The following is a 12,647-nucleotide window of genomic DNA, read 5'->3' as shown; positions in this document are numbered from 1 at the left end:
AAAAATAAACTTAACACTAGAACAAAGCCACACAGAACTACCTTTCCTAGAATCCTAATAACAATCAAAAACAACATAATCACATACATCTACCACAAACCTACAGACAATCAACAATACCTCCACTTCAAAAGCCACTATCCTAAAAACTGTCTAAAATAAATACCCTACTCCCTAGCACGTAGAGTCTGCACCATAGTAACAGACAGACACCTCCGTTCGACTAGACTGAATTAACTACAAATAACACTGCGGAAAAGAGGATATCCACTACCACTAATACGGAAAGGTATTGAACTGGCTGAAAAAAATCCAATAGACCAACTAAGAATCCAAAAAGAACACAACAAAGAACAAATTTTAGCATACATCTCCACACACAACGCAAAAAACCCAGAACTATTTACACAGATAACAAAAAACCTTATACTCCTCAATCAGAACGACAAACGAAACAAAATACTTAAAACAAAACTAATAATAAAAAGCAAACGCCAACCCTAATACTTAAAACACATCCGAACTTCCTCAAAACTCGTTCCACACTACAAAAGGGGTTACAAAATGCAACACACCGCGATGTGGAGTATGTGACATAATAATAGAAGGTAACACATACACGTTCAAAAACCCAACACACACATTTAAAATAAATAAAAGGATCTAAATTGCACCTCCACAAATGTAGTATATGCACTAAGATGCACAGCATGCAACAAATCCTACATAGGCGCCACCAAAAATTCCAGCAATAGAGTGGCCTTACATAAGAGCAACATCAAATTGCAGATAACAGACACCTCTATGTTTCAAAACACGTACATGCAGTGGAAACAGCTTCAAAATAATGTCAATCTTCCAAACTGACTATTATTTTTATTTACTTACACAGGAAAAAACTTCATAACAAAATTTACTCCTCAACTAAACAGAGCCTAATATCAACACACAAAAACATGAAATGCAAGGCACACTCGCATGCACATCCATATACATATACACACCCACACATAAATCAGAATCAACACATTAAAACACACACACGCTCGCATACAACCACACACAGATATACCACCCCTATCTGTAATACAACACACTGAACAATACCAACCCTACTTAACCTCGAAACCAACAACACTAGGAAACACATAGAACCATAGTATAATATCTGTTTCAACACCTCGCTCCCCCTTCAGTGAGTGGAGGAGAAATCTCTCATGACTGAGTCAACTATCGTCCCTTCTATCATCCTCCATAACTATACCCCTCCAATTGGCCCCTTCCCTCTGGGGAACGAGATCTTCCTCACACTAGGAACCGATCCTGGGTCTGGCCATACCCACATGGGGAGACAAATAAATAGAAACATTAAAAAGCCCCTATACATATTTTTAAATACACCCTTCTATCTAAACAAACATAATATAAAGAATACCCGAACAGTCTAAGACTGAAACGAAAAATCACAAAACTAAAATCTAAGAATCCAAAAAATAAATATCAAAATAGAATGAAAGCAACCCTACCCTTATTTCAGAGGAGCTGGTCCCCCCACCTCACACATACACATTAGTAACAACCTTGGATGAAGCAAATAACTTCATGATACTATAAAACAGTACATACATTCTTCAAACCGATAAAAGCAAACACACACACATCCTATCCCAAAGGAAAAGAGAAAACACAAGCAGAAAGAGAGAGTGAGAGAGAGAAACACAAGACAAGTGACCACATCCCAATAAAACAGTAATACAGATTGAACAATAAAAATGAATAGTAGACACTTACACGTTTCCACCTCTTGAAAACATTGCAAATGAACTACGAAAATGCTATTTTTACATCTCCAACACATTTTAAAATAATTTCTGACGAGGACGCTTCACAGAACGTCTGAAACGCGTTAAAAACGATTTCAATGACTTAAAAACATTATTACAATGATCTAAACATAATTCTCAATGAAAAACCACGGCACGGAATAATAAAATAATGTTAAAAAATAGACTTTGTTGGTGACTCCCACCTTATTTAAATATATATATATATATATATATATATATATGCATACATATATATTTACACATATAATTTTAGTGATTATACAACCTTGGTAGTCCATTATAGGAAGGAGTACAATGTCCTAGTCCATTATAGGAAGGAGTACAATGTCCTCCAGGGTTATAAATCCAGGTAGGGAGAATATTAGTCCAGTGGAGAAGGCAGTAGTCCCATATAACAAAAAAGCGTGGTTGCTCCTTATTCCGAAAGGTATACGGGACAGCCGTATTCGTTGGTGCATTAAGTGTGTTTTGGTAGTATTGGTTGTATAAAATTCCCTTTTCCTATAATTATTTCCATATAATTATCATTCACCACTTAAAAAACTATTTTCAATATTTGTGCTGAAAAGCAAAATAAGTGTCTATTCACAGCTGAACAGTTTGATAACCGCATTTCATTTCCTCTGATGAAATGAGCCTTTATTGAAAACCCATGGATCAAGGAAATCAACATAACCACTTCTATATATTCCTTTTGTCAAACAATAAATTCTTAAATCCAATATATGTGTCTATATGTTGTTTTTTGTCAGAATTTAAATATAACCACTAAACTTATATATTGCTCTATGCTTAAATATAGAGCTTCTCCATTTTGGCTAGGATCGCCCTGAAAGTATTACTTCAAGTAGTATCTATCAGGATCTTTCATCTGATGTCTAACCAGTGTCTTATCTCGATTATTTATACATACATACATACATATATATATATATATATACACACACATATATATATATATATATATATATATATATATATATATATATATTTGGTTGGTTCAGCAGATCGTCTAAACCACACTGTCACCCTGACGCAAAAAACTTTAACACTAAGACTCGAATTTTAAAGTAACCCCCCTCCCCCCACCTCCACATATTCCCCTTCCCCTCATGTATCTCTATGCCCTCAGCCACACCAGAAATGAACTTCCCAGACCCTCCCCCACAAGTTCCTTAAACCCCAAAACTAAAACATTATCGACATACAAAACGCCCCATCCTTGTTCCCTTCCTCTCTTCCTCTTCCGCCCTCCTCGCACCCCCCATGACCTCATTCACTCTTCCACTCTTTCATCCCAAAATAGCGAACATTTCTGTAAAAGTCTGAGGACGCTACAGACGGCAAAAAAAACCGGCCGTGTAGCCGAAACAATAATGTAACTTAACAGAAAGATACGGTAATCCAAAATAAAAACGTATATATATATATATATATATATATATATATATATATATATATATATGTATATATATATATATATACATAAAATAAAAAGGAACACACCGTATTAGGTTTGTTTCTTTTTATTTTCTCTATTTTGTCAGAATACTATTTCCATTATTTTCATCATATATATATATATATATATATATATATATATATATATATATATATATATATTAGGTTGGCTTAGCAGATCGCCGAAACCACCCTGTCACATTAGTATAAAAACGCATAACCAGGCTGAATTAGAAAGATTGAAGCCAAATCTCAAGAAAGACACACGCTCCCAGAACGCCCGATACCCCCCTCCATCAATCCTACCGCCATCCAGTAAACGAAGGATAAGATTCTGTGAGAACCTGCATGTTTTGAACGATGTACATATGTAAAAACCTGCAACTTTTGTGAAATTAACTTTTCGTAGTTAGAAACCTTGAGTCTGTCTGTCTTTCTTTTCCGGTGCGCATGCGAAGCTTTATTTTTGCTTTTCAGCAGAAATTAACACAGAGCTGAGACGCTGAGTATTTTATGTGAAGATCTCCCGGTAGAGACGATCACGAGCCACCGTTTCCGATGAGGTTAGAGGTCAGTTGACCTGAGCAGGAGATTCTGTCACATATGTAGAAATACACCCCCCACATATATATATATATATATATATATATATATATATATATATATATATTTAGTCATCGACATACAGTCTTGTTTCGTTGTATCACTACTCATCAGTGCCGCTAGACCAGCATCTCTTTCAAGACAAGGATTGAACCTAGAACCGTATATATATATATATATATATATATATATATATATATATATATATATATATATATGTATATATATGTATATATATATATTAATTTATGTAAAAATAATATATATATATATGTATATATGCATATAAATATGCATATACATGCGTATATCTACACATGTATGCATATATGCGTATATGAATATACACACACACATATATATATATATATATACATATATGAATATATATTTATTTATGTATATCGACACATATCTGCAAGGTTGAACGATAAGTGTGTTCCCCTAGAAAAAAAAAACAATACTACAACTTTATTTTCAAAATTTTCTTGAAAAATCAATTCAGGTAACTTGATTATGTAGCAGAGCTGACATCTATTCAATGTAGCGGCCTTCAACCTCAATCACCGCTTCGATACCGGTTCGTACATGGGAGAATGCCTTTACCACAAGCGCCAGCGTGAGCTCGGCGAATACTCGGCAGATGGCGGTGATCAGGCTGGCTTTAGTGTTGTGGAAGGTCATATTAGTGATGTTCTCAACGTATGACCAAAGTGGGTTCAGGTCGAGGAAAGAAGGGGGAAAGTGAGAGAAGGTTTCAAAGTCGTAGCACTCTTTCTGAAGCCCAGCCTGAAGCGCCTTGGATCTGAGTCCTGTGTCATATCCAAGGTCTACTGATTGTACCAGGGGATCACTGCACGCTTCAGCACATCTAGGTACACTTTATTGTTGACTTTTAAGTCGACTTCAAAGATGAGAAGTGATATGTTTAGTCTCTCGATTGGAACCATACCAAAGACGATAAACGTGTCCGAAAACTTTGTTTTCATCAACCAGGGCACGCGCCTGTTATCCATGACAATTCAGCCATGCATTTTGAGGGTACTGGCAACCGTACCGTTGTCATAACCTGGATCGGCAGAGAGCATTTGTTGTATAGTGGCGCATCTTCGATCTCGCTCGTTGAACACTGTGCTATTTTCAGACATGATAGAATGCCTCTATCGATCTAAGGATTTGTACACAACTGGTCAACTATTAGATAATCTGCAACAAACAAAAGAAAACCAGTTTAAATCAAACGGAAATGGAATCATGTCGTAATTTCTATGGCGAGAATTTTATTGTTTCACCTTGTGTTATATAGTCTAATTGCTGCAACATAATAATATATTTTTCAAACGTGTACACATGCTAGTGATATTAATATCGTTAGTAACGTGTATCCCGTGTATCCCGTGTATCACGATACGTGATGATAATATTAAATAAATGCTTAGCAAGTTGGTTCGTTAGTTAAATCTTTACTTAAGGCAGTAATGATGCTCCTTTCCCTCCAGACAGGGATTTACAGTGTAAGCAGATTAGCACAATATGTTTATTAATTGGCGCATCTGTTCATTAACACAGCTACACTTATCAGACAAAACTCACTGGGGGCTACAATGCGGTTCTATTATTAAATTTGGCTGAACGCTATAACGAGTTTTGTTGTAATGAGGTCATTCGAAATAGGTAGAATACTCTGATATCATGCGAGACAGCTTACTACAAACAGAGTTCATTAATAATTTAACAGTTATAAAAGTTGTGATAGCTTTGCTCAGCCATATTATACAGATTCACGGTTGATTACAAGAAACGATTTTCTAGATACTGTGTCAAGAAACGATGGACACATTTTGAAACAGTTTATATTTAAGTGGTTTGTTTTGTGAAAAGATAATTATTTCAAATATCTGAAGAAAACAGATTGTAAAGACCTAATTACAGAGTTATATAACATACATTTATTAAATGTTAATAATAATAATAATAATAATAATAATAATAATAATAATAATAATAATAATAATAATAATCTATATATTAATACTTTAGTACATCTATTTCACGCTTCCAGATTATAAATTATTCGATCGGGAGATAATATTTAATAAAAGCTGATAATGCACTACGAGCATTAAATTCTTTTTTTTTTTTTTTTTTTTTTTTTACAAGGTGGTCACCACTTATCAAGACCCGGAAACCACTCAGCGATAAGGTTTATTGTAAGTACAGCACGTAAGTGTGGAGAACTAATAGTGTCTACTTAAGGGGGCGGTTCATCAGGAATTTGTTTACGTTGGATTTGAAGACATCCAGGTTGTAGTCAGGTGGGAAGCCGGCAGACGGAACAGAGTTCCACAGGCGTGCAGTTCTACGAAAGAAGCTTTGTTCATGGAATCTAAGTTTTGATTTAGGCATAGATAAAGAGTGGGGAAAGTTTTTGACAGTGGATTCAGCTAGACGGGTGTTTTTCGTAAAAGGTTGGCGAGGGGGAACCAGAGATTGGAGTTCAGACGAGCAGCTGCCATGGAAATAACGATAAAACAAAGATAGGCTTGCAACGTCTCTTTTGTGGGAGAGAGGTTTCAGGGAAGAGAAAAGGGCATCCCTCACTAAGCCACGAAGTCTATTTTGTACTCTGTCAAGGCAGGATAGTCTGTTTTTAGCAGCTCCTGCCCAGATGTGGCAGCAGTATTCCATCTTTGGACGTACTTGGCTTTTGTATAGATAGAGAATTGCATCAGTAGTGAGATATATTCTATACGCTAATTTTAATTGTATACCACCTTCTATCCTTCTTTTTTAAATGAATAGGTCCTCTCGATCACCGATCACGCAGTGTAAAAATGAAAAAAAAATAATGATGTCACTTTTTGGCAGCACGTGAAAGTATAATATACTTCCTTAGTCTTTTAGCTAGGATCCAGGGATGATGTCTGCTCTATTTAAAGATGGCATAATGTTATCGTGCGGTTTTCGTTCACGTTGGGCGTCCATACAATGGAAATATATCACAAACTACTATAAGGCTATTGTAGATAAACCATAGTAACCAGATATAGTGTCAGAATGACACTATATTAAACAGATAACTTACAGTTTTAAGAAAATAGCTACAATAATGCTGTGGGATTTCCACAGGTCCACCTACTACTACTACTACTACTACTACTACTACTACTACTACTACTACTACTTACAATAATATAATACAACATAACCTATAGGCGCTTGCCGGGCATATATAAACTGCTACATCAGTAAAATGCAAAAAAGTTGCTACCTGAAATCCAGAAAATTGAGTGCATAACTGTAAGTTACCCCCCCCCCCAAAAAAAATATCGCCATCAACCAGTATCATGCTAAATCATCGAGGACGGTCATGGAGAATAGAAAGACTAAGGAAAGAGGAAATTTGCCAGACCTCTATTTGATGAGTGCGGAGCCAACTGGGATCTTGTGGAGGATTATTGAAACACAAATTCTATTGGATACAAATGGTCGCTGCCAACGAAAAATCAGTAGCAGATTGTTTAGATAACGCAAAATCGTTTTAAAAATTTGGCGGACAACATAAACTATTTTTACAAAAAAAAATGTGTTTGGCAGGAAAAGCCACAACTCGACAAATTGCAGAAAGAGCATAAATAATAATAGGGTCTGAAAAGCAAAATCCGACATTGAATCGGAGGCAAACAGTTGGAAGTATCTAGCTGTTAACATACTCAACAGGAAAATGCATTTACTACTGGGTTCTGGCTCAGATCTGCCAATTATCAACACGCAAATATGGGGGAAAAAATTGAAGAAACCAACCATGATGAGAACTGAAAAATCAACTCATGCAGCGTAACGCGATAAGATAAAATTTTAGGGAGAGCTTACACTCACAGTGACATTAAATGACACCACCGAAAACGCAAGAGCCTTTGCGCACAAGGGCCGTGTAGGATTAAAAATTAAATAACCAGGAGGGAGAGTACTAACAATGTCCCCACTGGAAAATACGAAGAACACTAAGCTTTAATAAACTTTTTGTCACCAACACCCCAGTGAATATCAATGGATGTGCAAGTTGTTTACTTTGATCAAAATTGCTTGTTCCTTTTCTCGTCGAATTATTTCGATTATCGATTATCAATACTCATCGAAGACATTCCGGCACAAAACCGATCTCAGAACACTGCCAGGTACATAAAGTACATTCGTGTGAAATTAAAAAAAATGCTCATCCGTTTTCGAGTCTAGAGGGAACGAATTAACACACACACACACGCACACACACTCATAAAGTTTCTCGTGGGAAATAGTAGAGATACGGTCTCGAATATAAATTGAGAATGCTTTGGGGTAAAAAATATCTGAAGCTAATGAAATATGACACCTGATTTATAAGCAATCTGTTTTCTTTTGCAGTAAAATGAGTTTCTAAAGGGCATTTTAGGTTTATATAAATATTTTAATATGATGAATGCAACCTACATAATCTGTACTTATATAGAAAAAGGCAAATTGTCTGTGTGTCTTATGTGGGAGTTCATTCTTATATAAGCTCCAATGAAACTTATTAAACTAAAAGTCTCCTCTTAAAAAATTGAACTTTATCTCTTATCTTGTATCAATTGAAATGGACGGCTCTCGTCTTGGGGGGCTCCATGTTTTGACAAGCTTCTGGCTTTTTACCTTTACTCCTGATCTGAAATGGAACACGTACATCAAGTATGTTGCCCAGGTCGCTGGAAAAATAGTGGGATCCTTCTACCGCTCCAGAAGATATCTCACTGCTGATGCAATTCACTATCTATATAAAAGCCAAGTATGTCCAAGGATGGAGTACTGCTGCCATATCTGGGCAGGAGCTGCTATAAACAGACTATCTTGCCTTGACAGAGTACAAAATAGATCGTGGCTCAGTGGGGGATGCCCTTCACCTGCAACCTCTCTCCCACAAAAGAAACGTTGCAAGCCTGTCTATGCTTTATCGTTATTTTCATGGTAAGTACTTGCCTGAGCTCCAATCTCTGGTCCCCCCTCGCCAATCTTTCACGATAAACCTCCTGTAGCTGAAACCGCTGTCAATAATTTTCCCCACTCTTTATCTGTGCCTAAATCAAAACGTAGATTTCTATGAACAGAGCTTCTTTCGTAGAACTGCACGCCTGTGGAATTCTCTTCTGTTTGCCTGTTTCCCACCTGAATACAATTTGGATGTCTTCAAGTCCAACATAAACAAATTCCTTATGAATTGCCCCTTAAGTAAGACACTTTATCAAATCTCCAATACTAACGATTACTACGATACTATACCATTGATTACTGCACACGCAATAACCCTTATCCCGAGTGGCTTCTGGCCATTGATAAGTGGTGACCCCCATGTAAAAAAAAGTCTATTAAAGAAAGAACTTATTTTAACCAAAGTTAATACAGCCTTATATCACAAATGCGTTTGAGAAGTATGTTATTGCGGAACAGAAAGAGTCGGCGGATAAAATCAGTGGTTTCTTTACATTGTAATTTAGACTACAAGAATTTGTTGATTACGTCACGTCGGGGAGGCATATGAAGTATGTTTTCAGTGCACCGATCGGGGTTTCTGACTGGCACAGGTGAACACTCGATGTGATTTAAAAATAGGCATTTTACCGGTTTCGATGGCAGTAAACATATAAGAAATATGAGAAATCCGTTTATCCTAATTTAATCCCGAGGCAACGCCAGGTATTCCTGCTAGTTATGTCTATTAAATGACATGCGTCGATTCCGTATGTTTCGAACGTATGTATGTGTTATGGCTTGGTATTAGCCACAATAAAAACAGAACAACGACGTAAGGTTAGACCTGTGTTAACAAAAGACAAACAAGAGGTTACAACGTGAAAAGCGTGTTTACGTTCCATCGAACACACGAGGTTTACTCCGGAACAAGAGCCCTACCCGGGATCGTTAAGCATTCTTCTATATATAGACGGTGTTTGAGCCCATAGTATGTTTTTAAAAACAGTATGTTTTAAAAATGTATGTACAATATTAAAAATGAAATGACTGACATGTCTATAATTGAACAAGAATAAAAATGCGATAGAGTGTAATTTTATAATGACGTGTTGTCTTGAATAAGTTACCAGACTTTTTTGTACAAGCATATAAAGTTGTCGTAAACCCCTAAAAAAATTCACTATGGCTGACCAATTGTTATCATTTCATGTTCAAATTAATAGCTACAGTAGAAATTGGAATGCACCGTACTAAAACCTAATTGCCATAGCTAGTGACTTTCAAAAATGCTATCTGGACACGAGGACACTTTCTAACGAACTACATGCAATAAAATTCTGTTTTAACTTTTGAAAAAAAATGCCGCATGAAACATGTGGAATACTTCGTATTGCTTTTGAATCACCTTGCATGAATCGAGCATAAGTTTAGGGTGGTATAAGAGATTCAGGCAGGGAATGTGAGTGATTGTAAGAGATGTGTGCGGAGTAAGAAGCCAGATCACCAGAGTTGATTTGTCAAAAAAAAAGAATTTCATGGATAAGGACCATCGCGTGTCTATAGAAACAATAAGTGCACAGTTTGATGTCAGTGTGGGAACTGTATACATAATTATTGACGTGGAACTAAAGATGCGAAAGATTTTGCGTGAAGTTTTTCCCAAGGGTGCTCAGAGAACATGAGACTATTTGACTAAGATTTACTGAGTAAGAATCCGTCACAGTGGCAGCATCCGTTTTAAACGTCTATACTCCACAGGAACTCAGACGAAGCCATTTTCTGTGATTCTGGCATTGTTGAACCAAACAAAAATGCATATTATTTCTTTTATTATTTAACACGTCAACCGACATTAACAATATTTGAACATGTGTTGAAAAATATAGTTGAAATAATAATTCCTTTGATAACTAATGTGTAGACACAGCAGACTAGAAAAGAAATGGACATTGACTTATAGTTTTATTTAAAGAAATCCGTACTCAACATCTAAATTCTAACGATAATTGTTTGTAGGAAAAATTTTCTCTATTAAAAAACAAAATAAAAAGAAGCTTTTTTTTCATACTGAACGATAAAATCATAAAATCATCTTTTAAACAATTCTATCTCCAACCATTAATTGACTGCGAATAATGGCTCAACGCAATGATAATTTGCAGATTCCACATCTTCAAGTATTGGCTATTAATCGATGCTTGCTAATCTATTGAATCATTCCCAAATTGTCAGCTTTTTTTTTTTTTTTTTTTTTTAAATTACATTTTCACTCCAAACAAGGCACATTGCCACTTTGGTGTAGGGGGCTACTATCAGGGGAAACATCTACTGGGGTACTATGTAGGGATTAGGGCAGCGAGATGTTGGTTCACGTTGCACTTGAACTTATGCATGTCAGTACAGTTGGGGAAGCAGTGACCTGGAATGGAATTCCAAAGTCTAGCAGTTTTGGGGAAGAAACTACTGGAGTAGAAATATCTTTTACATCTAGGGATCTCTACAGTGTGGGGGTGGGATTTTGCAGCTTGTCGGGTCTGTCGAGGGTGTTCACGTCGTAGGGGCACAAGTGCTTGCAGTTCTTCAGAGCATTCACCATTATAATATTTGTAGAACAGGCCGAGGGATGCAATGTTTCGACGATGGGACAGAGGCTGAAGTTTAGATGCCAGTTTAGGGCCTATCAGATTTGCGACTCTCTTTTGAACCCTGTTAAGGAGCGAGAGACTAGTAGCCGATGCACCGGCCCAAATATGACAGCAATACTCCATACATGGGCGAATAGTGGCCTTATAGAGGTACAGGATACTTTCGGGTGTTAAAAGTTTTCTAGCACGGTAGAGAGAGCCCACCTTCCTTGCAGCGGCCTTGGCAATGCCCTCGATGTAATTGTTCCAACTCATGTTTCCTGTGAACGTTAGGCCAAGGAGCTTGAGAGACGTACTCTCAGATAAAGAGTCGTTGGCCATTGCTATAGGTGGTAGAGAAGGTTTCTTGTAATTATTGAATGAAACCAGTTTTGTCTTGGTGGCATTAAACGTTACCATCCAGTTTTGTCCCCATTCCACTACTGATTGGAGGTCATCCTCTAGTGTTTCTGCCATTACTTTAGATATATGTTCGTTTGTTTTCCTGTCGTGCCTGCTATAGAGTGTGGTGTCATCAGCATATATACCCATCTCAGAGGCAATCTTGTCGGGGAGGTCATTTATGAATATCAGGAACAGCAGAGGTCCAAGGATAGATCCTTCCATACAATATTGTTATTTCTTTAGTTTGTATAAATCATTGTCACAAACATCATTTACAAGACTTGCTGAACAATAACTCAGCGGCCATTTTCTTTCCAGAATTGAATTCACATATTATTTTCTTTACATACCTCTAGATTTCACCTCATTTATATCCTGCGCAATTTTTTTCAGCAGTTTATATCACTGTAACATAGCGCGTACGGCTATATGTAAATGCGTCCGACATGACATTTTCGGTAGAAAAAAAAAAACAAAAAAAAACGTTAGAGAGGTAAATAATGACGTTCGGGATCACGATTACGTGACAGACGCCGTAGCGGTAACGAGAGAATTAGGAAATAAATGTTGTAAAAAAAGCAAGTTGAAGTTCTTTTCCATTATTGTCCTCGTTTGTGACTGAAACTACAACGTGTGGGCTCCCAGACAACATCATATTCCCACCAATATCACATTCCCAGACTTCAATGTGAAATCTCATTATTAGCATTGTTTAACTATT

Source organism: Euprymna scolopes, chromosome 39 (assembly GCF_053919585.1).
Source record: "Euprymna scolopes isolate OS-2025 chromosome 39, ASM5391958v1, whole genome shotgun sequence".
In the NCBI taxonomy this organism is placed as follows: domain Eukaryota; kingdom Metazoa; phylum Mollusca; class Cephalopoda; order Sepiida; family Sepiolidae; genus Euprymna; species Euprymna scolopes.
The sequence above is the reverse complement of the archived record's forward strand: the minus strand, read 5'-3'. Positions refer to the sequence as shown.